Below are 26,522 nucleotides of genomic sequence, written 5' to 3'. Positions count from 1 at the left end.
CCAAACATCGTGCGAACGTTGAGCCCTAATCCGGTCCACAGCACCAATTCGCTTCCTTGCCGAACGCTTACAATCAATTTAAGATACAAAAAAAGCCCACACTAATCCCACTAATCCCATAAAATGTTAGCGTTGGCCAAAGCGACCACTCATGAAAGTGCGACGGCGTGGTTGGCCACACAATGCGCGGTGAGGGTTCCGCTGCGCCCTCCGCGCTGCCCGAGAGGGAGGGAGTAGTGGTGGTGGGTAGTCAGATCGTCTCCTCTCACTCTCGCACCGTGGGCGTCAGTGCGCGCCACGGTAGCGAGATGTTAACTACCTCGCGTGGCATACAAGAGGTCGTGGGTTCCATCACGACCCTGACGCCTGCTGCTGTGTATTTGGAGTTAACGTGTTCTTCCCGTGGTCACGTGGATTTTTCACCTGGTCCTCCGGTTTTCCCTCCACATTTAAAATTAACATCACGAGTTGAGAGTCACTTGGCTGCTATGCATTTCCACGTGACCAGCCACTTCGTTGAGCTATCATGTGGCCAGGTCGCTTCTTAAACGTAGGTGTATCGCTCAGTGGGCCTTTTCTTCTAAAATAAATAAAGTGCTTCGTTTTTGAATGCACGCGGCCTGTACTCCAGCGCTGTGGAGGCGGCGAGGGTTGGTATAATCACCACACAGATGGTGTGAAAACACTCCCCTTCCCGTGGGTGAGAAGGTGGTACACCAAAAAGTGTGGACTCCATCTGTTCCATCACCATGGGATAGGATATCTGCCGACTCGCACGCGTGAGTTTTCTCCGGGTGCTCCGGTTTCTTCCCACATAACGAACATATAACGCCGGGGTCATAGCGCAGTGCGCTATCGACTAAACTATCAGACTACCCCATGTTTTACCATTTCAACATAAAATAACCAATGAATCCACAGTCCACAACGATAGAGGTAACACATGTTGTACAATGTTGCTGTACTGCAATACACGGGGTTACCAGGCAGCTCAGAGAGACGTACGGGCCAAACGTTCTTGTATTTTAATTTTATTGGATGAACCGATGTTTGCGTGGTGCCTCTCAATTGCATTCAATTCAAGTACTATAGCGTATTCAGAACTTCAGCGGGCTGCCTTTGAAGTAGTAACTAAATGGCACGTTCTGTTTACGTGACAAACCTTACTAATTGGCTTCGTCGGGTGGCGGGTTTAAGGATACATTCATATTTACGCGATATAACCCAAAAGAAACTTCCCCATGATAATATTGGTCGCGAAAGCCACCTGCGTGTTAAACGGGCTAACTCTGCAGCTCCACTGGGCCTCGCGCCGCGGTCGCGACGGCCCCCACGAGGCCCTTCGAGCCTCCTCCTCCCGACCTCGGAGTCTCGTTCCGCCGCGACTCTGGCTGGCGGTGCTGCGATGAACCGCGGCTTAGCGAGAGCTCCAGAGAGATGCGTTGGTGCAGGGTTCGCTGATGTTGAAGAGCAAACGACACGGCACAACTTTTTCACACAGCTGCTCCTTCACACACACACGGCCCCAAACAGCTGGCAGCACGCCAGCATTGATTCAAGCGAGTCTGAGTCTTCTGATAAGAAGTTTGCTTGTGTTGAACCAATGCTGTTGAAGTTGTGCACTCCCAGACGGAAAGCCACGTGGTTGATGAGACGTTTAAACAAACGCTTGCTTTTGTTGATGTGTTGAGACACATATGTGCAGGAGGAGGCGCGTGATCTGCCTACTTGGTGCCTAATTTCTCCACGACGCTCACTCCTCTCTCTTCCCTCTCTCGTGCCTTGTGCTCGTGCCCTTCGTGTTTCCCAGGTCACAGCAAGGGGCCACGATAACTCCACGCGTTCATCCCCATGGCGCTGATGTCGTGGACTCGGCTTCTGTCCCCCCCCCCCCCGTATATGATTTTGTTGTGGTTGTTGAAAATATAAAAATAATAAACATAACAAACTCACAGAGAGAGAGAGTGGGACAGCGGTACAGAGAGAAAGACAACGAGACGGAAAAACCCAAGACACACGCATGCACTACTCACTCGAGACGCGATACTTCGTGACCTCAGAATGGATGTCCGCTCAAGGATGTGTGTGATAGAGTGCGCGCGTGTGTCCCCATGTGTGTGTGTCAGTGTGTGTGTTAGTGTGTGTGAGTGTGTTTAGAATCAGGTGTATAATGGCATTACGTCTACTGGAATCTTCCACGAAGAAGAAGAAGAAAAGAGTGATGGGAGCGAGAGACGCTAAGAGAGAAGCCACGCGGAGTGTTTTTACTCCTGAAAGGCGAGCGGGGGTCACTTGTGAAGACTTTGCTGCACCGAGTTCCAACTCTGCGAAATTCACAAAGGGCCTCTCTAACAACAACAAAATACAAGCGGGGCAGAGAAACACACACACAGAGAGAGAAAACATCAAAACCCCTCTTTCTGACTTTCTTTCTGACACTCTTTAGGCCGAGACGCGGCGTGAATCAAAGGCAGAGCTGGTTTGTTCGTTTTCGCGTCCGAGTTTTGTGTTTGTGGAAGGTGCTTTCAGAGCGAGTGCGGCTGCATCGCCGCCCTGTAGCTACTGAAACGCACCGAGGGTCGACGCGTGTGCGTGTGTGTGGGGCGTGTGTGTGCTTGTACGTGCTTGTGTGTACGTGCGTGTGCATGTGTGCGTGCCTGTGTGTGCGTGTGTGTGTTTTGTTTTTTTCCAGCTCAAATGGGTTAACTGTTACTGAGCAAACAGTCGCGATGCCACTGTGGCCCGGCCGTGCCAGCCACAGGGCTCAGCCATCAGGACAAAGTCCAGCTCGTTTTCTTGAAGATAACTATTTCAATAGAATTGTGGCCCATTTGAAGCATAAATAAGTAACTAACAGGCGGGATGAATTCCACCGCTGCATGCGGACGTGTGTACGGCCACTCTGCACGGTGCACCTGTGAATAAAAAGCTCTGTAGCCCATCGGCTTCTTCCAGCTGACGTTATATTTGTCTGCCTTCGTCGAAGTCGCGTCCGTGGAGTATACGCACAATCACTGCAAGATCTAGTACAGGAAACCGTCACGCAAACTCACAAAGATCTCTTTTTAAACGCGCAAACAATCTCACACGCAAACGGACGCAATCGTCTCGTGCTTTCGTGTCGTGCATGCGAGGTAACGCGCGTTCCAAACACAACGGCGGCCCCGGGGGCCACGGCACGGAGAGGCGGAGCGAGGGTCGCCACCAATCCCCCGGCACGAGCTCTTGACCTTGACGTCCGGACGTGAAGTTCACGCGACACGTCGCGCCAGGAGCGATACAAGAATGAGAAGGATGCGACGGGGCGATGAGAGGCGCAGACGTACAAAGTCAAACCACAGCGACTCCCCGCTCAAAGGGGCCTCGATCTGTGCTCAATCTTCTCTTCACAGCTCTGATCGACTCGTGTGGAAATTCCACATTCCCATGGCAGCGGTGATTGTATGCACAGTTCAACTATGAGTACGATACAACGGTCGACTTTGCTGCACTGCCCACCGGTACCCACCGCATCACGCCACGTTCAACCCCGCCACCACTTTGTGAGGTCGGGAATGTCACAAAGACAAAGGTCCCCCGTGAAGAACCGATGAAGGCCGGCACACCACACGAGAGGGTGGGTGGCCAGCACCACGCCCGGCCGCCTCTGTCTCCCGAAGTGGCGATGTTCACACATCGCACCAGGTACTCATTTGAGGCTGAGTTGACCTAGGGAACGCCCAGATAATCGTCACTGGTGTTGGCCGCGAGTGGAAATTGAACTCGAGTCGCCGGGTTCGCTAACCACTGCGCCACCTCTCCCCATACAGATACACACGTGACTCGTGTGTGGGTGCTGAGGGCAATGTTGCATCGGGAAACCGTGAGGGGTCTTCATCCAGCGGTGGATAAATCATGACTACTGATGATGATAGCGCATAGATGCGCGCACTCGAGCAAGTGTTACCCTACACAACGCAGTCAAAACAAAATCCGCCAAGTAACTGCCGTTAAAACCATAACACAAAACGTACACATTATTATTTGTGTATTATTTCACACATTATCATTATAATAGGATATTTCCCCTATTTTCTGGCAACAAAACTGAAACCTTTTTTATAAGGATTCATGTCTGCATTAACCACAATACCTGCAGTCAAAATGCACACCAAGGGACAGCTTTCTTTTGAGCCTCGACCCAATTGGTGCTCATCTGGTCGAGCACCAATTGGGTCGAGGCTCAAAAGAAAGCCGTCCCTTGGTGTGGACCAATCAGTTTCAAGGACAATGCATATATTATCATAGTATGCTTTTTTTTGCATTTTTCTGCAGGTATTGTGGTTAATGCAGACATGAAAGTTTTGTTGCCAGAAAAAAAGGGGAAAAAACATATTATTATATTTTGGTACTGGCAAAGGAGGTCTAATGATGTACATTATCATTATAATTACAAGCCCGGCTCATTGTCCTCACGAATAGCGCCTGTGCTATAATTCTATCGGCATGAGGGTCTCTTCCCTGCTACTTTCTAGGGGCATACTGGGTAAAATTCTCCCCCACATCCCCCGCCCCCCCCCCGGTAGGGGTGGGGGGTCGACGTGGCGGGCGCGAGGTCCCCATTGTTCTGGTGCGGGCCTCGGCGCGCGCCCTGTTCCCGGCTCCTCGTCACGCTCCCGTATCCTGCCATTCTCACCGCCGACGCTCGGCCAGCCACAGCTAAAATTGCCACTGGAATTGTTTTTTACAATTCTTTCAGACAAAATAAGTCGCAGATATGTATTCTTAAAAATTTTTAAGCAATTCTTTTTTATGGGTGGGGGCCCAAGGGTGGGAGGTAGAAGCGTGTGTAAAAGCAATAACAAAACGTGTATCCGCTTCGTCTGACTTTGTGCTGACTTTTCCAAATGGCTTGAATGAGAAAGGTGAACCCGTGAACTGAGCGTTGGTGCGGTGCGACCCCAATGGATGTGACCTCTCTCTGGCTGTCTGAAGCACGGTGCTCTTCATTGACCCAGCAGAGCCTCGCTAAGACTCTTCCTCAAGGAGGGTCCTGCTGCCACATTGGGACGTTTGGACAATTGGCACTGTCACTGTAACTAACGAGCGCCTGGCTCCCTGAGGCAGCGTCACCCCACCAAGGGACGCGCATCACGACGGCGCCGCACAGATGGTTTCACGGACTCACCGCTTGCCCTGCCGCCATCTACTATGAACCTTGTAGCAAGCGGGTTTTATATGTCTTAAGATATGATGTAACTCTGTACAAACGTCTAACGACCGATTTTCATGAATGTTATATTTGAAACAAGTTTGAGCCCATCATCCTATCGGCTTTCTAGATCCACGGTATTCAGTTGTGACATGTTGTTGGCAAAAGCTCTCGTCCCTCTGAACGACGAGGCCCTATTCCACGCAAAAAGCAATGCTGTAAACACACTTTTTATGCGTTGTTGTTGTGGAGCATTTTGGGGTGAACGCGAATATGATCGGAAGTCCGTTTTTACAGATATCACTCGCCACTGACGGTAGCCGTGGTCGGGAACCGAACTCTGGTCGCCGGGTTTCACAGCGCAGCGCGCTAACCATCTCTCACCCAATGTCATTGTTAGTGCCGTGCACTTACATTGCCTACTGCCAGTGATTGAGTCCGCGAAATGAAATCCCATCGGGGCCCATGGGGACACGCGAGATCCAGGAGGGAGGGGGAGGATCAATGCGGGAGATGTGTTGCTCATGTTAAGCAGTTCGCACCAGGGATCTGAAATGTGTTGCGTGTTTGAACAGTTTCGCTAAAATGTCTAGAAATGTGTTTGCACAGCACAGTCAGAGAAGAACACACGACGTCCAGAAATCCTCCAGTCTCTACCCCCCACCCCCCAGCTTACCCCCACAAAAACCCCTCTCACCCACCACCTCCTCCACCACCCTCGCGATACGGACTCACAGAAGCCCACAACATGAAGCGGCGGCTGCGGCAGCTGAGCGCCAGTCTTTCAGACATTTGCTAGGGAATGCTGCTGGAGAAAGTCTGTAAAGAATCTCTTTTAAGTCACTGTCCAATAGAGAGCCCCCCCCCCCTTCTCCACCACATTCACGCGGCGCTTTGTCTCTGCGGGGCTCGAGAAACGCGCGCCCCCTCCGCCCCTCGCCCCTCGCCCCAGTCCCTCCCGCTCAGTGTTTACCTGCGAGATTGTTCCTGCGCCTCCCGTCTGTTTGCTCCGGGCTTAGCCGCGCGCAGTGCCACATTCCGTGCCGCGTCACCGAGGAGACGGTGGGAACGGCGATCTGGGAGGCGGTGGCGGTTGCGGTGATGACACCGATGGTAGTGGTGGCGGTGGTAGCATTGGCACTGATGGGGATGACGACGATGACACTGCTGGTGGTGACTGGTGGTAGTGGAGGTGATGACATTGGTGCTGGTGGTGGTGATTGGTGGTAGTGGAGGTTATGATATTGGTGGTGGTGGTAGTGGAGGTGATGACATTGGTGCTGGTGGTGACTGGTGGTAGTGGAGGTTATGACACTGGTGGTGGTGGTGATTGGTGGTAGTGGAGGTGATGACACTGGTGATGGTGGTGGTGATTGGTGGTAGTGGAGGTGATGACATTGGTGGTGGTGATTGGTGGTAGTAGATGGAGGTGATGACATTGGTGGTGGTGGTGACTGGTGATAGTGGAGGTTATTACACTGGTGATGGTGGTGATTGGTGGTAGTGGAGGTGATGACATTGGTGGTGGTGGTGGTGGTGGTGGAGGTGATGACATTGGTGGTGGTGGTGGTGACTGGTGGTAGTGGAGGTGATGCCATTGGTGGTGGTGGAGATTGGTGGTAGTGGAGGTTATGAGATTGGTGGTGGTGATTGGTGGTAGTGGAGGTGATGACACTTGTGGTGGTGGTGACTGATGGTAGTGGAGGTGATGAGATTGGTAGTGGTGGTGACTGGTGGTAGTGGAGGTGATGACACTTGTGGTGGTGGTGACTGGTGATGGCAATGCGGGTGCTGGTGGAGACTGTGGGTGCAGGTTGTGTAGTAGTTAGTGCACCGCGCTGCGAACCCGGCGACACGAGTTCAAATTCCACTCACGACCAATTACAGTGGTGAATATTTGAACCGGTTCTGGGGCTTCCCTAGGTCGACTCATCTTTAAATGAGTACCTGGTGCGGTGTGCAAACATCAGCACTGGAGAGACAAAGGTTGCCGGGCGTGTTATTGGCCACCCACCCATCGTGTGCCGTTCCGATCGTCATAGGTGCTCGCTAACAGCACTTGCCCCAATAGTCTGTAAAGCTTATAGGGGGAATATTTTTATTTAGTGATGATAGTGGTGGTGATGGTAATGGTTTCATGCTTCTGCTGCTGCTGATCTTACACTCAGGAGACATGCATCAAATCATTATTCTAAAAATATATATTTACGCGAAATATATGCTGCTTCACAGAGGATAGTGATGTCACAGACAGGAAATGAATGTCTCAGACTGAGGCGCGGTAGAACAGACGGACAGGAAAGTGGAGGCAGACGGACACAGGTGGCCCCGTTGCAAGATGATTCCTGTCTGAGTGACGATTGTGTTTATTGTATTGGTCATCTGAGCTTCATAGCTCATCAGATTCCTCCAGGATACATAAAGATTATGATTGTATTAATGTTGCTACTTTCCCCAGGAACGCCTCACTGAGTCTCGTGACTCTTTTTCAGGAGGGTCTTGCCGAGTTTTGCTGCTGTGGGGTCCATCAATCTGTGAACAACTCTACGGGACTCTGTCTTTGTACTGAACACATCACGAAGACATGGACGCGTTTTTGTCTCAAGCCGAACATCGATCCGTGTGAGTGAGAATTGGTGATTATGCAAATTATCTTCAAGGTTAATGGAGCTAACAACTGTAGACAAAAATACAGTTAATTCACATCATTAAAACAAACTAACAAAGAGGAGAAATAAGAGATACGATTGCTGGAAACCGCGATGTCCCTTCCTCTGGACTGCACTGCAAGAGTTTATCCCAGGACACGCACTTAGATCTTCGGCACTGCACATGGCGTGCCACAAATGCCACGGGCAAGTGACCGGAACCTCTGTGTGGTTCTGTGGGATCAGGGAAGTGTGGGCAGCATGCAAAATTCGTGGATCGGGGCGGGAAATGAGGTATGGACCAGGGGAGAGGCATCGGAGAGCGGTTGGCAGTGCAATCAGCATCCACCTCCATCTTCGGGAATCTCCACGTGCGGAGGACGGGGTCGGCGGGAACGGAGACCTGGGATCACCTCCATCTGCAGAAATCTGTAAGTGCAGAAGATGTTGGGTCATCAGGAGTGAAGAATCGGCTCCACCTCCATCTGCAGGTCTCCAAGGACGGGTCAGCAGTGACGGAGATCCATCTTCCTAGAGCCAAACAGGCTCAATCCCGCTTGGCTTACGAGATCCGACGAGTTATTGCGCACTCACGGCGAGAAACTGTGGAGATTTCCGCAGGGCGCGGATGAGAAGGCGCCAGTGACGTTACCCACCTCCTCACAGCTCGGGCTCGCTCCTCCTCCTCTTCTTCCCTTCAGCACTCATCACGCAAAATGAAAAGGCTGTCTTTCTCTCGCTCGCCGTGCTGGCGCTAAGCCCTCCGAGCTGGCGGCCGGCACGGACACGGCCTCATAATGCTGCCCGCTTCTCCCTCTCTCTTCTCTCTCTCACTTCAACCCCCACCCCGCATTTTCTACCACCCCGCTCTCTCTCTCTCTCACACGAACACACAAACAGCGAATCCTGCAAGATGGCAAACAAGTTGAGAGGAGGTCCCTCGACAAAGGAGAGCGGCGCTAATGAGTCTTATTATTTCTCACGTCGAAGCGCCGAGCACAGAAAGAGGGGGCGCCGCGGAGGTTATGGGGCGGGGGTGGGATGAGGGGGGCCCTGCTTGGGCCCTCGTTGTTGTGAGTCACGTTCTGGGGAGCAGGCGGGGGCGCGGGGAGGGGGGCACGGCCCCGTTGGTAGCGGACCGCGGGGCTGGGTCGTCGTCGTACCCACAGAAGCCTCCTCCACCTCCACCAGCCAGCCGGAAGCTCCTCCTGGAGTGGAGAGATGCGAGCGAGTGTGAATGCGTGTGAGCGAGTTTGAACGAGTGTGAGAGGGGGTGACTGAGTGTGAATGAGTGTGAGCGTGTGGAGAGTGGAGGAGCGACGCGGGCTAACGGGGCTTTATTTGTCACTGAATATCTCAGTCTGTGAACGGAAAGTGACAAGTGACGAGTAGCCGCAGTCATAGCGAGAGGTATCCTGGATGTGGTGTGACGGGTGTAGGAACATTTTACGGAGCTCAGTCCGCCCTAGGAGATATCCGCCTGAACTAAACCACGCTCACAATAACGAGCGGAGCGCCGGGCGGCTAAACACAGCAGGTTGGTACAGTGGGGAGCACAGTTGGTGCCTCAGCCAGTCATCTCAGCCAGTCATCTCAGCCAGTCAACCCATATCACCTGGGCCTGTCCCGTGACCTGTCAGCAGCGAGCCTTCACCACTTGACGGATACCCTCAAAGTGCACCTTGACTGGCACACGCGCTGTGGTGATGTCCCCATCACTTAGTGGCTAATGACCGCTGATATATTTGAAGATGTATGTGTGTATATGGGTGTATGTGCGTGACTCTGCCTCAAATGAGTACCTGGTGCGGTGCGTAAAAAAACATCGCCACTCGGGAGACAAAGGCGGCCGGGCGTGGTGCTGGCTACCCACCCCATCGTGTGCCGTTTTGGCCTTCATAGGTGCTCGCTAACATCACTTGCACCAACATTATGTTAAGGCTATGCGGGGGATCTTTGTCTTTGTGTGTGAGTGAGGATATGCTTGTGAAAGTGTTGGTGAAAGTGTGAGTGAGCTTGAGTGAGTTGGTGAATGAGTGAGTGTGAAAGTGTGAGTTTCGGGTGAGAGTGAATGTGTGAGTAGGGGTGAGTGTGAGTGTGTGAGTAGAGGTGAATATGAATGTGTGAGTAGGGGTGAGTATGAGTGTGAGTAGGGGTGAGTGTGAGTGTGTGAGTAGGGGTGAGTGTGAGTGTGTGAGTAGGGGTGAGTGTGAGTGTGTGAGTAGGGGTGAGTGTGAGTGTGTGAGTAGGGGTGAGTGTGAGTGTGTGAGTAGGGGTGAGTGTGAGTGTGTGAGTAGGGGTGAGTGTGAGTGTGTGAGTAGGGGTGAGTGTGAGTGTGTGAGTGTGAGTGTGTGAGTAGGGGTGAATATGAGTGTATGAGTAGGGGTGAGTGTGAGTAGAGGCGAGTGTGTGAGTAGGGGTGAGTGTGTGAGTTGGGTGAGTGTGTGAGTAGGGTGAGTGTGTGAGTAGGGGTGAGTGTGTGAGTTGGGGTGAGTGTGTGAGTAGGGTGAGTGTGTGAGTAGGGGTGAGTGTGTGAGTGGGGATGAGTGTGTGAGTGCGTGCGCTCGGGTTCAGGCTGGTGGTGCCACCCCCCACACCCCCCACACCGCCCCCCCCCCGTCTCACGGGATCTAATTAAGGCGCTAATGGGCGCTGCGGAGCGCGGCTCTTTCTGAGCGGCGCGGGTGTTTGAGGAAGCCTCGGGGCGCTTTGGCGCCGGCGGTGGGAGGGAGGGGGCTCTGCGTAGGGAGAGGGGGCTACGGGGTGGCGGTGGGGGGAGGGGGGCTACGGGGAAACAAGCGCAGGAAAGGAACGGCGCCGCGTGGTGGGTGGAGTGGAGTGAGGCTGGGGGTGCGGTGGTGGTGGGGGTGGTGGTGGTGTTGAAGGTCTTGGGGGTGGTGGTGGTGGGGGTGTTGGGGTACGGATAGAAACATCGGGTCGCACCGGGGGGCGTGAGCCATAGGTGAGAGGCCAGGTGAGGAGAGAGAGGAGGGTGGTAGGATGATGGGTGGTGCAGAGGGGGTGATTGTGGAGCGGTGGTGCAGTGGTTCGCGCACTGCGCTAAGAGCCCTGACCTGTGTGTAACAGCGTGAGAGCGATATCTCAGTCTGCAGTTTCCGGATTCTCCTAGGTCCACTCAACCTTAAACGAGTGCCGGGCGGCGCCTTGCGTGTCCATCGGCAGTGGGCGCTACGCGGCCTTGGCCGCAGCGCTCCCCAGCAGCAGTCGCCAGCCAGCGCGCTCTTTGCGACCCGCACTGTGGACCTTTGAAATTGCTGGCAGAGAGGTGGCTGTAGGTAGCTGTAGGTGGCTGTAGGTGGTCGTGGCGGTGGAGGAGGGTGGGGGTTGGTGGTTATGGGGGATGGAGGGGAGAAGGGGGCCACTCGAGTCGGCGCGGCCACACGAGAAGCGCCGCTCATCAACGCCCGAGGGCGCCGCGCTATTTACAAATACGCGACTTCTTTATCCCTGGGCGCCCATCCTCTCGTGCGTGAGCGGTGCCCGTGAAGTGTCCACTCACCATTGTGGGGGGAGGGGCGGGGCGAAATATGGGGGGGGGGGGGGCTGACATCACAATTGACAACCCACGCTAAGCCACGAGGAGGAACGCATTTTTATTGTGGACTCTGCAGCACCCTCACTCGCCCCCTCTCTCTATCTCTCGCCTTTCTCTCCACGTAGCGCCCCAGTCTCTACCGAAACCACCACCACCCTTAGACACACACACACAAGCGCGCGCACACTCACACACTGCACACACTCGCACACTACACATACTCACACACTACACACACTCACACACTATACACACTCGCTTCTTATCGCCCCAATTATCTCTCGGGCGTCGGGACTCGGCGGTGCTGACTCGGGACACGTTGCGGGTGCTGCGGCTTGCCATTGTTCGCCCCGGGGTTCTGTTGGCATCGCAGGGCGAGGTGCAATTAGAGAGCGGCGGCAGCAAGCGCCGTCTGTCTACACTCAACACGCGCGCGCTATCGTTATCAGCTACGATCAATCCACTGCTGGATGAATTGTGCACCCTGGATTCAATCGCGATCCTCTACAGAGTGAACGCGCCGGTCGGAGAGACGCGGGCGATGATTTGCCAACGGGTCAGCAGCGTTACGCGATTACTTGATCGATAGTTATGGAAGCTTGCACATACTCTGGAGGATGAGGCTTTGGTTTAAATGCTGCGGTGTCCCTTATCGGGTTTGAAATTTTGTTTTGTGTTGCTCGAATGCCTGCGACTGTTTATCGAAGGGTTCTTGCAAATATTGATTGGACGGATGAAGAAAATGTGACGCGTCGTTCCGAACACCGCCCGTTCCACGCCCGGGACACTCGTTCGCAAGAATGCATCGTGGACTCACAGTGATCGATCCGCTGCTGGATGAAATGGAGACTTGTGATCGCACCGTGAGTGGAAACAGGCCCCAGGCCACGAGTTCCACCAAATCTCGAACATTCACAATTCTGGAAGCGAATGCCGATAGAAGCTGACATTGACGGATTCCGTCCAATCAGTTGGCCGCTAAGCGTGAAAGCAACGCGCACATCTCCAGCGCACGGCCTCAGTCGTGGCCGTTACCGAGAGACATTGCTGCTCATAGAATATTTATTCATACCGGAGGAATCCGATGAGCTATGAAGCTCCTTTTCACAGATGTCCTGAAGGTAATTGGGTAACGGCTCGCTGCTGAACTCGACTCGAATGAGCGGAGTGATTCATCACGAGTCGCCGAAGTTTTGTGGGGAATTTGCCGGCGCTTAAACAAAATCACACAGACGAAGCTCGTAAAAAAGTTAATTTTGTAGTGATAGCGAATCGATAGAATCAGCAGTGGTTCGAATCTATATAATCTATAGGTGTGCGATTATATACACTTTATAGTGGTACAAATTTATACGGGTGCGAATCTATAGAACATATATGGTTGTGAATATGTAGACCTAATTAATCTAGAGAAGTGTGAATATATAACACATGCGGTTGTAAAGCTCCCTTACACATACGCATCTCAAACAATCATACATATCCATAATAAAGGTGTTTGGGTTAGATCGCGTTATTTATAAATGTGTCGTAACCCTCCACCACCCGACACGGCCAAACAGTAAAAAATGTGTCACGTGTACAAAGGATAAATAGTTCACTACTTTAGCCCACCGGTGTGTTGAAGAGTGAATCAACATCATTGAAAATTTGAGTACGACGTCTCGCTGGTAATTACATCCAGCATCATCGGGCAATTCGCCAGAATGGTAAAGCCCTCACTTGCTCCCGGTCTTAAATAGAGCAGCAGGGTGACGTCATCATTTAACTCATTCAGGTGCAGTGATTTGAGGCAGGGGGGGGGGGTATTGTAATTATATAATCGATTGGTAATCAGTCATTGGTTATGATTAGTAATTAGTTGTAGATTAGTAATTAGTTGTAATGTATGTTATTGTAATTATATGCTACGTTATTAATCCGTTAATTAGTATGTGTTTCCACTATAAGGAATTGTAGTATGTATTATTTAATAATACGCTTCCAAGCCGCACTAAGCCTGTAGCTGTCAGAGCGATTAAAGTTATTTCTATTTCTCTCAATTTCAATGGATCATCTAATTAGTCTTTGCCAGTAATAATTAGTTTCACACAACATTTCAACGTTATCAAAATCAATTGAGTGTCCTAACTGACGAATTAGCCCGTGTTTTGCATAAGCAAAACATTACAGTAAGATTTGGCACATTACACAAAATTCAAGACCTAGTATCTTGCACTAAAGACGAATTACCTAAATTATGAACAGAAGGTGTATATCGGATTAACTGTTTATGTGGCAGATGTTATATTGGACAGACGGGACGTAACATCAGCATAAGACTAAAAGAACACCAAATAAATATTAAATTATCTCAAACACAACTGTCGGCAGTGGCAGAACATGCTTGTCAACAATTTAATAAATATGAAATTATGACCGGGAGCAATTGAGGGCTTTACCATTCTGGCGAATTGCCCGATGATGCTGGATGTAATTACCAGCGAAACGTCGTATTCAAATTTTAAATGATGTTGATTCACTCTTCAACACGTCGGTGGGCTAAAGTAGTGAACTATTTGTCCTTTAAAAACGTGACACATGTTTTACTGTTTGGCCGTGTCGTGTGGTGGAGGGTTACGACACATTTATAAATAACGCGATCTAACCCAAAACTCTTTATTATGAATAATGTTGGTCGCGAAAGTCTACGTGTTAAACTGAATCATACATATATATATCTCGCGCACAATTCGACGCTAATGTGATTCGAGCATTATCGATGAGTCAATCGGTAGTCAACCTGCAGCGAACTTCAGCGACGCGACATCCGGGCGTAAAGGAAGCGCCTCTCCACCCACTCTGCCCACCCCCCCTTAACCCGCACCTCCCACCGCGAGTCCATAACTCTTCCTCTCACCACAAACACAATCACCCGCTGTCGCTCCGTTCCTCTGGCCCGAAGTAATCCATCAGTAATCATTCATCATCATCGCATAAACAGTGGCGCCCATGAGAGGCAAGGCCATGCGCATTGGCCGCGCGCTGTACGAGGCTCGCTCGGATTGAGACAAAGTGCCGGGAGGGTCGCTCAACACCCACGTGAGGCTGCTACTGTGGCTTTACAGCTCCACGTCGTGTTCCAATTGTCCTGCAGCTACTGTTGCGCAAGTTAATGGGTCTCTGTGTTAGTATGTGTGTCTATGTGTGAGTATGTGTGCCTCTGTTAGTATGGGTGTCCTTGTGTTAGTGTCTCTGTGTTAGTATGTGTGCCTCTGTGTGAGTATGTGTGTATATCTGTTTCTATGTGAATCTATGGGTGTCTGTGTTAGTCTATGTGTCTTTGTCTTTGTATGAGTATATTTGTTTTTGAGCTAGTATGTGGTCCGTGTGAAACTATGGGTCTCTCTGTTAGTTTATGTGTCTCTGTATGAGTATATTGGTTTCTGCGAGAGTGTAAAGGTCTCATTGGTGAATATATGGGTCTTCATGTGAACCAATGGGTCTCTGAGTTAGTCGATGGATGTCTATATGAGAAGGTGCTGATGGTGAAGCCACTGCTAGTGCATTATCGCTGTGCTGAATGCAACATTTGAACGTGGTCTTGAATCGAACTCAGGAGACCGGGTCTTCAGTGCCGTGCGCGAACCACCGCGCCACCGCTATCGTGAGGTGACTCGAACAGGCGAAGAAATGTAGATACTAAATAAATAAATAATGCCTCCCTATTCTCATTAGCGGCGGCGGGGAGCGCCTCGAGTGACGCGCGCAGGCGCTGGAGGCGGCGACATTCAGCAGGGAGACGCTTTGTCGAGTCCAGCTTTTCTCATTCCACTTGCGAAGCCAGAAAAAAAAAAACGAAAAACACAACTCAAGGGCTCTCCTTCGCCGTCTCCGAGACGCATGGAAGGGCGCTTCTTCTGAACTAGGCACGGATTTGAATGTTAATGAAACAAATAATGCCCATTGCTTCCCTCCTCTCCACCCTCCCACCATCCTCCCACCATCATCAACAGCTTCCCCCACCCTCATCTTGTCTGACAGCCCCTCCAACATCGAGGAGAAAGGGCTAATTAATGGCAGCGACGCCGAGTGAAGGAGGAGGCGCGCTTGGAGTGGTCCCGCAGCTTTGTGAGTTTGTGGTTCTGGCCGAGAGGTGCGGGGTGGTGGTTCTGGCGTGAGAGGCGCCCGTCCTCCCGCGAGGGGACCACGCGGGGACCACCCGGAGCAAGCACAATGCAAAGACAATGGACTGCTGGGGCAAGTGCTGTTAGCGAGCACGCTTGAAAGCCGGCACGGTACACGAAGAGGCCTTTGCCTCCCCGGGGACGATGTTTACTACACACCGCCCCAGGTACTCATTTGAGGATGAGTCGACATACGGGAGGCCCAGGACCGGTTCAGATAATCGTCACTGATGTTGGCCGTGAGCGGGAATCGAACTCGGGTCGCCGGGTTCATAGCGCCGCGCCCTAACTGCCGCACCTCCGATTGCCTACGTCGGTTGCGAACGAAGTTCGACATCCATACATGGACTCATACTGGCGCCGCACGCGAGGCCGCGCGAGGGCTCATTCCCAGAAGCGACTCCCCAGTTACGCGGCGCTCATTCACGGTGACGTGACCCCGAGACCCGCGACCCCGTGACCGCAACAACAACAAAAACAGAAGCCTCCATTCCCCTCTAAGTGACGTCACGACGGCACTTGTGCCCTGCTAGGTGCACTTTACAGCGTGACCACGACTCATGGCGTATATTCCCACTCTGCCGTAACTACCTCGCACTCACCGGCGTGGAGAAGTCAAAGAACACCCACAACTCGCACTGCGTGTGGAGGCTGTCCTCCAGCAGTGGATTGACAAAGCATTTGAATGTTTTAATGCGTGACGGAAATGGGGATTGGCTAGCAACGAGTGGCTGGCACTCACGATGTGATGGTGTTCCCATGGTGATGTGGTGATGTACTCGTGGTGAAGTGGTGGTGTTCCCATGGTCATGTGGTGATGTACTCGTGGTGAAGTGGTGGTGTTCCCGTGGTGATGTGGTGGTGTACTCGTGGTGATGTGGTAGTGGTCGCGTGATAATGTGGTGGTGTTCCCGTGGTGATGTGATGGTGTTTCCGTGACGATGTGATGGTGTTTCCGTGACGATGTGATGGTGTTTCCGTGACGATGTGATGGTGTTCCCGTGATGATGTAATGGTGTTCCCGTGATGATGTGGTGGTGTTCGGGTGGTGATGTGATGGTGTTAATGTGCGTTCTATGCATCATGTCACTGTCGGACAGCACGGGGTGCTGGATGCATCTCTGACATGAGCATTCCGACCATAACAATTGATGTCGATTAAAGGCCTCTCTCTTGCTCCCTCTCTCTTTATTTTCTTCTTGTTTCTCTACCCGTTCCTCCCTCTCCCTCTCTCTCTCTCTGGAGATTGCAATGCCGCGTAATCTGAGAGATTCCTCTCTCGATAAAGGTTATCTTGTGCCTCGCGCCATTTAGAGGAAATCACCACAACGATATTATCACAGAGTAATAATAATAATCTTGCTGCTCCAATCGCCTAGGGTCTTTTGTTCGGAGTACCCAGGAGTCCCCCGGCTTGTAAACGAGTGCTACACAATAAACACTCGGGCTGGAGCGGTGGTGCAGCGGTGAGCACACTGCCATTTGAACCCGGCTGCCTGACGTCGATTCCGTGGTGCCCACGGCTAAAATCAGTGGTGAGTGGCATCCGTCTGCGCCGTTCTCCGTGCAAATGGAATCGAACTCAGGTCGCCAAGTTCATAGCGCGGTGCGTCAAGCACTGCGCCACCCCTCCCTCTCGCGGGCCATGACATCAGCGCGCGACAATGCTCAGCGTTGAGTTTGCAGGCGCAAGGGATGTAGGGAGGGGACTCGCTTGACATTTTAAACGTTTTATCTCAGCTGCTGACAGATAAACGCTCTAAACCCCGCTCCACGAGATGCAATCACGGCATAAATCAAGAGTGCGCCTCGCAGAGAGCAGGCCACGCACGACTAACCACGCTTGACTAACCAGACGTAACTAACCACGCGTGACTAACCACGTGTGACTAACCAGACGTGACTAACCACGCGTGACTAACCACACGCGACTAACCACGCGTGACTAACCACACGTGACTAACCAGACGGGACTAACCACACGCGACTAACCAGGCGGGACTAACCAGACGTAACTAACCACGCGTGACTAACCACGTGTGACTAACCACACGTGACTAACCAGACGTGACTAACCAGACGTGACTAACCACACGCGACTAACCAGACGTGACTAACCACACGTGACTAACCAGGCGGGACTAACCACACGTGACTAACCACACGCGACTAACCACACGTGACTAACCACACGTGACTAACCAGACGTGACTAACCAGACGTGACTAACCACACGTGACTAACCACACGCGACTAACCAGACGTGACTAACCACACGTGACTAACCACACGCGACTAACCACACGTGACTAACCACGCGTGACTAACCACACGCGACTAACCAGACGTGACTAACCACACGTGACTAACCAGACGGAACTAACCACACGTGACTAACCAGACGGGACTAACCACACGCGACTAACCAGGCGGGACTAACCACACGTGACTAACCACACGTGACTAACCACACGCGACTAACCAGACGTGACTAACCACACGTGACTAACCACACGCGACTAACCACACGTGACTAACCACACGTGACTAACCAGACGTGACTAACCACACGTGACTAACCAGACGGAACTAACCACACGTGACTAACCACACGTGACTAACCAGACGGAACTAACCACACGTGACTAACCAGGCGGGACTAACCACACGTGACTAACCACACGTGACTAACCAGACGGAACTAACCACACGTGACTAACCACACGTGACTAACCAGGCGGGACTAACCAGACGTGACTAACCAGGCGGGACTAACCAGACGTGACTAACCAGACGTGACTAACCACACGCGACTAACCACACGTGACTAACCAGACGGGACTAACCACACGCAACTAACCAGGCGGGACTAACCAGAAGTGACTAACCAGACGGGAATAACTGCGCGTGACTAACCACACGTGACTAACCAGACGGAACTAACCACACGTGACTAACCAGGCGGGACTAACCAGACGTGACTAACCAGGCGGGACTAACCAGACGTGACTAACCAGGCGGGACTAACCAGACGTGACTAACCAGACGTGACTAACCAGACGTGACTAACCACACGCGACTAACCAGGCGGGACTAACCACACGCGACTAACCACACGTGACTAACCACACGTGACTAACCACACGTGACTAACCAGACGGGACTAACCACACGCAACTAACCAGGCGGGACTAACCAGAAGTGACTAACCAGACGGGAATAACTGCGCGTGACTAACCACACGTGACTAACCAGACGGAACTAACCACACGTGACTAACCAGGCGGGACTAACCACACGCGACTAACCAGGCGGGACTAACCACACGTGACTAACCACACGTGACTAACCACACGTGACTAACCACACGTGACTAACCACACGTGACTAACCACACGTGACTAACCACACGTGACTAACCAGGCGGGACTAACCACACGCGACTAACCAGACGTGACTAACCACACGTCACTAACCAAATGGGAATAACCACACGTGACTAACCAGGCGGGACTAACCACACGCGACTAACCAGGCGGGACTAACCAGACGTCACTAACCAGACAGGAATAACTGCACGTGACTAACCACATGTGACTAACCAGACGGGAATAACCAGACGGGACTAACCACACACGACTAACCAGGCGGGACTAATCAGACGTGACTAACCAGACGGGAATAACTGCGTGTGACTAACCACACGTGACTAACCACACGTGACTAACCAGACGGGAATAACTGCGCGTGACTAACCACACGTGACTAACCAGACGGGAATAACCACGCGTGACTAACCAGGCGGGACTAACCAGACGGGACTAACCATACGTGACTAACCAGACGTGACTAACCACACGTGACTAACCAAATGGGAATAACCACGCGTGACTAACCACGCGCGAGTCTCCACGGCGAGCCGGGCCCCGCACTGCGCCGCCGTGGCCACGACCTCCGTCAGGGCTGCCGGCGAGGGCTGCGCGTTTCTGGAGCTCGCGCGGGCCCGGGTCCAGGCGATTGATATTCAGAATCAATAAACAGGCACCATGCCCACCATCACCACTCTCCCACATTTGTCTCTCAGCATACATTGTTTTTGAAAAGTATTGTTAACACATCCCACCCGCCACTCGGCATTCTGGGAGTGCATCTGCTCAGCAGTGCCGGTTCGTGCTGTGAGGATGCTGTGCGTCTATGACACAGTCCATGAAGAACACACCTCTTTTGTGTAAACATCAAACAATTCACACTCCGTTTCCAAATCCTCACGACAAAACGTCTCTCGTTGTGAGTCCGTGACCCCACCGGTTAGCACGGTTCACAGCGTACGGTGCGAACAAAGTTCGACATGCAGACATCCACTCCACGCGTGCGTTAACCGGAAGCAATTTCACGCAAGTTCTGGGTCGGTTTCATCTTCGCGAGGCTCATCAGCAGTGTCAGGCGTGTGAAACAAATACCACTGCTTTTCCAAACGTCATTGGCAGGTGTCCTCTCTCTACACCACGGGGTGATGCACTCCTTCGTCTCACGAGAACCCGGCAACGAGAGCACAATGGGGATGTAATTGAGGGAAGAATACAAATATTGTTTTGTTGAATGTCACGCGGAACACAGGTGCCTGGAGACGCGCCCCGGAGGGGGGGGGGGCGTTTCTGGGGTTCCACTCCTGGCTTCTGATCAGAGGGGCGCGCTCTCCGTGTCGCGCTGTCTTCATCTCGGCTATCGCGAACCGCATCGCGAACACTCTATTGATAACCCGCGGCTTTCATGTATGGTGGTAGTGGTGGCGGCCGCGGTTTCACGCAGAGACGTCATGGCTAAACATAGCAGTCGCCACAGCACGCGCGAGGCGGCCGGAAAGCACACAGGCACACGCACACACATACGCACACACACACACGCGCGCACTTCACTAGAGACCAAGATCCCCCGTATAGACGTTCATGGACTGTTGGGGCAATCGCTGTTAGCGATCACCTATGAAGGCTGTAAAAGCACACGAGGGAGACACATACACTTATATGCATGCAGAGGCATGCATACACACAACCTGAAACAACCAGCCACTTAGCACTAGCCCTGCCACTAACCATAACCAACCAGCCACTGACCCTCACTCTAACCCACTAGCCACTAGCCCTGCCGCTGACCCTGACCCTAACGCTGACCCTTAACCTCACCTCTGGCATTTCGCCCGTTTCCCTTGCCACGCTTTGTTCGCTTTCCACTAATGGAGCTGGCAGCGCTACCCCGCCCCTGCTCGCCCCCACCCCACGGTTTGACTCCGGGTCACGCCGCCAGGCTGCGCGCCACGCGGGGTGGCGGGCCGAGTTAATGGTTTACGATCGCGATGGCCGTGGCTGCAGCCGTCTCTTCGTCTGCTTCTCGGGATGACGGCTGTCCATTCGGGTAAACATCGTTGGGGGAAAATATCATACATACGAAGAGGTGGGTGACCAGCACCGCGCCCGGACGCCTTTGTCTCCCAAGTGGCGATGTTTACTAAACACCGCCCCAGGTACTCATTTGAGGCTGAGTCGACCTAGAGGAGGCCCGTGACCGGTTCAGATCATCGTTACGGGTGTTGGCCCGAGCACCTGGGCACGCAACCGTGCCACCGGTCCGAGGGCACGGTTTACTTCAGAGCGCAGTGATTGAGTTTTAAACAAAAATAAGCCACGCGTGTCAGACTCCAAATACAGGCGCAGTCACCATCAGGGAGATACTCTGAGAAAGCGGTGAATCATCGAACCTCCCACGTACTGATCGATGCGTTATCCTGAGTAATAATCGATAATAGTCGATGCTGATGATCATGATGATTCTGTGTGGCCAATGAAGAGCAACTCTTAGTGATTTAGCCATGCAGTCGCTTTGTCTGAGAGTTGGTGAGTTGCAGATACACCCACCGACTCACTCACCCACTCAGTCATCCACCCACACACTCACCCACCCACTGACTCACCCACTCACGAACCCACCCACTGACCTACCTATCCACTCACCCACTCTCTCATTCCCTTATTCACCCACCTACAGTCTTTAAATGTATATTTGGGACAGTGCTAAGGTCTACGGTGCACGGTTTGGTGTTCGTAGCGGCAGTCGTCACAGCAGAGAGAGAGAGAGTGGCGTATTCTCGACTTGTGCATCAGCTGGCCACCGCATCCATTTGTCCGCGAACCCAGAGCCGCTCTCCGGACTCGCGCCCCCTGGTGACCGCATGGACGACTCGCGCGGAAAATCACTCCGCGGTGACGGCGGATTTCGGGGTGATAGTCTACGATATGACTAATTACCTATTCATATTTTGTGACTCCAATACGATTTTGTCTATTTTGCACTCCTATCGTATTTGTATTGTTTGCTGTTGTAACTTGCTGACCCGCCCCTACTGGGCATCTGTGAAAAAGAGCTTTACAGCTCATCGGATTCCTCAAGCAGCCTAAATAAAGATTATGATTCTGATAAGGATTGACAATTATCATCGATAGTGAATAATGATGATTCCTGGTAATGATTATAATGTTTGATTATACTGATGACTAATGATGATTATGTTAATTGTAATATGTAATAATGAACTCGATTTTCTGTAGCGCAATTCGCACACAGCCTCAAAGCGCTTCATACCAAGCTGAAGTTACGGAGAAAGTTCGTCGTGAAAACAGGCGAGTGTTTAATTGACCCAGAAATTGAATTTCACAATTACGGAGCCTGGCTGAAAAAACCCTTTGTCTCCCATCGAACAACAACGTCAGTTTTCGACGATGGTGATCATTATTGATGAGGATTACTGGTTATAATGCATCATGATTAATGATGGTAACAGTGATAACAATAGTTGATGATGATGGAGACAGGATAATCCTGGCGACCCACTACCCCCTCGAGCGTTGTGCCGGCCTTTATAGGCGCTCGCTAATAGCGCTTGCCCCAAAAGTCTGTTGAGGCTATACGGAGATATACGTATTTGTTTATGTATTATGTGTATGTATTACTGAATGTGTGTACACCACGCCCGGCTGCCTTTGTCTCCCCAGTGATGATGTTTACAGATTGTACAAAGTACTGATTTTAGGATGAGTTGACCTAGGGGAGGCCCAGGACCAGTTCAGATAATCGTCTTTGGGTTCGCAGCGGAGTTCGCTAACCACTTAACCACCGCTCCCGTACATGAAAAAAAGACAAAGATCCCCCGTATAGCCTTAAAAGACTGTTGGGGCAAGTGCTGTTAGCGAGCACCTATGAAGGGCGGAACGGCACACAAGGGGGTGGGTGGCCAGCAACCACGCCTGGCCGTCTTTGTCTTCCTAGTAGCGATTGTTTACGCACAGCACCAGGTACTCATTTGAGGCTGAGTCGACGTAGGGGAGGCCCAGGACCGGTTCAGATAATCGAACTCGTGTCGCCAGGTTTGTAGCGCAGCGCGCTAACCGATAAACTACCGCTTCCCATTCGCACAGACACATACGAGCCCCTGTAATAACTCTTTAAAATGCCAATGATGGTATGTAATGATTATTCTTGAGATAGGCCTGCACACCAAACCTCCGGCTTACATCTCGCCCCGAGCGTGAAGCCACCAATGTCCCAATAGTTAGGTGGCAACGTCACCAATGTTCCCCTAGTAAGCTAGCAATCGTATTCCTATTCTGTATGGCTTTTAAAATAAAAATCAGAAGGGCTACTATTTTGTGATTAATGTTGTAAGCAATTCCACGGCAAAATCCGGGGTGGTAGCTGAGTGTAGTCCGCTCGTTCCACCAGAATGCGCGCGTTGTATGGGGAAGTCATCAGTGATTCACGCCTCACGGTGCGCACCTGGCCGCATTCGTGGTGGAGTCCCTGATCGTTTGATGGGGTAATTATCACGCACACCTGCCCAGTGGTGGTGCTGCTGTTGTGGTTGTTGGGATGCGGTTGAGAGCGGTCTCCACTGCGGTCGGGGTAGCAGAGAAACCAGGATGGAGGGGGGGGGGCGCTGCTCCTTCGTCGGGTCTCGAGTCAGTGCCTCAGGTGGGGCTCCACATCCCGCGCCACGTGGGTGGCACTGGGGTCCTGCCCGAATCAGTCCGCAATGTTAGTGCAACTCAATGGATGTGTGTGTTAAACGTCTTTCGCACCGTATGTAACCAACCGTGATAAACAGACGTTTGAAATGACAATGCGTTGCTAGGACCCATGTCTAACAGAGATGATCCTTGCTTATAAACGTCTGGTAGTTCACTCGTATTGGCTTAAGCCCGACTCTGCTGATGAGATACCCGGTCACCTGAGTTCGATTACCGTTTACAGCTAACATCAGGTCCCTTGCTTTCCCGATGTGAACCTTGTTTTAAATGGGTACTTGATGTGATGTGCACACATGAACACTCGGGAAACAAAGGCTGTCGAGCGTGGCGCTGAACACAACCTTCCCAAATCAAATAGGTTATCGCTAATAGCACTTACACCAACGGTTTATAATGATACGCAGTCTATAATCGTGCTTGTATGAATGCACCGTTGGTGTGTATGCATATGTGGTTAGCGCACTGCGCTAAGAACCCGGCGAGACGAGTTCCATTCCCGATCACAGCCAACACCAGTGACGATTATCTGAAGCGGTCCCGGACCTCCCCTAGGTTCACTCAGCCATCAATAAGTACCGTGTCTGGTGCCATGTGCAAACATCGTCACGCAGGAGACAACGATTTCCGGGTCTAATTGTAACGTGAAGATGATTGTCCAAACATCCCAATGTAGCAGGCCCTTCCTGTAAAGGAGTCTTGAGACTGGATGAGGCTGTGATGGACGAGACGAACACGCCGCCTGCGTGTGAGTGACGGCGATGGGTGAGCGACCCTGATGAAGCCCGGCAACGACACGGGCCATTCGACGTTCTTTTACTTGGGTCCATCAGCATCAGCGACGCTGTCTCTCGCTGCTGCTCACTTCACTTTGAGCGCACAGCTCACACGCATCATCGTCTCGAGAGACTCGTTCTCTCATACACTCTCTCCTTCTCTCTCTTTTTTTTTCTCTCTCCCCTCTCGCTCCCCTCGCTCTGAGGTGACATGCGCGGCGCACTGGAGCGGGGCTTGGCGAGTTGGGGGGATATTCGGATTCGTGTGGATTTTTAAAACGGTTTTCCCAAGATGGGTTTTTTAGATTATCACCCAACACAAACAATCTGACTCCAATCGTCTGTAAACTATTACGGCTTACGTGTTACTCTGAAGCAACACACACTCATTGATATCGCCCTCGTAGCGTGCGTAACGTATGGACACGCGTGTACACCTGTTTATGTGTGTGAGTGTGTGTATGCGTGTGAGTGTGTGTGTGTGTCTATGTGTGTGAGTGTGTGTGTGTCTATGTATAATGGAACATCTTCGCCGGTTAGAAACATTTAGGCTGGCTTGCCTACGATCCATCCTGGGTTTAACCAGACTGGATTGTGTGAGGAGCTCACGAATCCTTGAAAGATCTGGGCAAGGTCCCATCGGTGAGCTCCTCCGGCGGGCAAGGCTGCGATGGCTGGGTCATGTAGCCCGCATGCCCAGCCACCGCATGCCGAAACAGCTTTTGTTCTGGCGGATCGAGGGGGCTAAACGGGCGCGGCACGGGCAAGAGAAGAGATGGAGTGATGTAGTACAGGAGGACGTGGAGCTAAGTGGACTTGCCGATGACTGGTACCAGCGGTGTGAAGATCGGCCTCTGTGGAGGAGGCTCGTGAAGGACGCTACTGGGCAGTTGGAGGTAGTCGCCCTCCAACAACAACGGAGGGCGGAGGAGCGACGCTCACAACAACGATCGGAGCGCCGGGTGGCTAAAGCACAGCAGGTTGGCACAGTAGGGGGCACAGGTGGTGCATCAGCCAGTCATCTCAGTCAGTCGACCCGTGGCACCTGAGTCTGCCCCGTGACCTCCTGCCAGCGGGCGTTCGACACTCCACGTGGCCTCAAGGTGCACATGTCCTGGCACAAGCGTCGTGGTGACGTCACCGCCACTTAGTGGCGAATGGCGGTTGTTGTCTATGTGTGTGAGTGTGTGTCTATGCGTGTGTGTGTCTATGCGTGTGTGTCTATGTGTGTGGGGAGCAATAGTGTAGCGGTTAGCGCGCTGCACTATGAACCTGGCAACCCGGGTTCGATTCCCGCTCACGGCAAACATCAGTGACGATTATCTGTACCGGTCCCGTGCCTCTCGCTAGCTCAACTCAGCCTCAAATGAGTACCTGGTGCGATGTGTAAGCATCGCCACTGGGGAGACAAAGGCGGACGGGCGTGGTGCTGGCCACCCACCCCCTCGTGTACCGTTTCGACCTTCAGATATGCTCGGTGATAGCACTTATTATTCTCGTAATATTTTGTTTTATATCGCGTCATTCATGCAAATTGCATCTCGCAACGCTGTACATTCATTATTTGCACAATCAAATTTTGTGGTAAATACCTTTTGATCGCAATTATAGTATTAAATAAATTGCCCCAACAGAACCCCCCCTCCGTCAACCCCCATCACCACCCCCTCCTCCTCCTCCTTCAATTACCGTCCCGACCACAACTCCACTGCGCCTCTCCGCAATCTCCCAGCCACAAGGCCCCCCCCACCTTCACTTATGACCGCCCCCCCGTGCTGCCCCCTCATGCCCCCCATCACCACTCACTACGACCCCTCCGTCACCCCCACTAGAGCCACGTCCAGCACCAATGCCCACTCACCCGGCAGCTGCGAGTACCACACTCGGCGTGGCGGAGGCGTCCACCCAGCGCGTCCACGACAGCAGCCACGCACTCACCGCATCCGTCATGGACTTTGGCGTACAACAGCACTGTTCTACGCTACAGTACTGTGCTCCGCACAGCGCCGCGCTACGCACAGCGTCGCACTACGCACAGCACCGAGCTACGCACAGCACCGAGCTACGCACAGCACCGCGCTACGCACAGCACCGCGCTATGTACAGCAAC

At 52.4% G+C, this 26,522-nt stretch overlaps 1 long non-coding RNA gene across 1 annotated transcript; it reads right to left on the bottom strand.

Annotated features, from left to right (window-relative positions):
• Window positions 1–6,160: 6,160 nt before the first annotated feature.
• Window positions 6,161–26,373, bottom strand: LOC116937282 (uncharacterized). Its single transcript, XR_004401957.2, has 3 exons — window positions 26,274–26,373; window positions 23,446–23,625; window positions 6,161–9,047 (listed from the first exon to the last, which is right to left on the bottom strand). It is a non-coding gene; the product is annotated as an uncharacterized LOC116937282 (long non-coding RNA).
• Window positions 26,374–26,522: the final 149 nt, after the last annotated feature.

This window comes from Petromyzon marinus, chromosome 4 (assembly GCF_048934315.1).
Source record: "Petromyzon marinus isolate PM22_M1 ecotype Great Lakes invasive population chromosome 4, UKy_Petmar_22M1.pri1.0, whole genome shotgun sequence".
Lineage (NCBI taxonomy): Eukaryota > Metazoa > Chordata > Hyperoartia > Petromyzontiformes > Petromyzontidae > Petromyzon > Petromyzon marinus.
This window is presented reverse-complemented; position numbering and strand designations above follow the sequence as displayed.